General features: G+C 49.3%; 2 non-coding genes across 2 annotated transcripts; both read right to left on the reverse strand.

The window, feature by feature from the left end:
- Positions 1-169: 169 nt before the first annotated feature.
- On the reverse strand, positions 170-241 carry trnaq-cug (transfer RNA glutamine (anticodon CUG)). Its single transcript has one exon. It is a non-coding gene; the product is annotated as a tRNA-Gln (tRNA).
- A 125-nt stretch (positions 242-366) lies between these two features.
- Positions 367-439, reverse strand: trnaf-gaa (transfer RNA phenylalanine (anticodon GAA)). The gene has a single exon. It is a non-coding gene; the product is annotated as a tRNA-Phe (tRNA).
- Positions 440-533: the final 94 nt, after the last annotated feature.

Consider the following 533-nt stretch of genomic DNA (forward strand, 5'->3'; position numbering starts at 1 on the left):
CGAGGAACAGAGGAACAAAGAAGAACAACGAGATGCAGGCTTGAATATGAGCAGAAGCAGCACTAGTCTTACTTGACGGGATTGGCCCATTGGCTCAGAGAAGTCAGCAAGGATGGATACTGCTCAAGAAATGAGGCAGCAAAGACAGAGGTGCCAAGCAATAACAGACAGGTTCCACCGAGATTTGAACTCGGATCGCTGGATTCAGAGTCCAGAGTGCTCACCGTTACACCATGGAACCAAGCAGCAGCTGGGGCATCTGCTCTTCTGTTTGCAGTGTAGCACTGACTCAGAAGGAGGCGCTGAAAAAAGCAACTGACCAGCGAGCATCAGAATGGTGTCCAAAATGGTTTGCCTTCTCCCTTCTGCCGAAACCCGGGATCGAACCAGGGACCTTTTGATCTTCAGTCTAAAGCGCTCCCAACTGAGCTATTTCTGCCTCAGGACAAAAGTCTGTAACAGACTGAGTGACCTACTCAATGCAACGTAAGCAAAAGATCAGAGACCAATTAGAAGTATTGCCGGCACTGCCA

Source organism: Sinocyclocheilus grahami, unplaced genomic scaffold (genome assembly GCF_001515645.1).
Source record: "Sinocyclocheilus grahami isolate Dianchi unplaced genomic scaffold, SAMN03320097.WGS_v1.1 scaffold1749.1, whole genome shotgun sequence".
Lineage (NCBI taxonomy): Eukaryota > Metazoa > Chordata > Actinopteri > Cypriniformes > Cyprinidae > Sinocyclocheilus > Sinocyclocheilus grahami.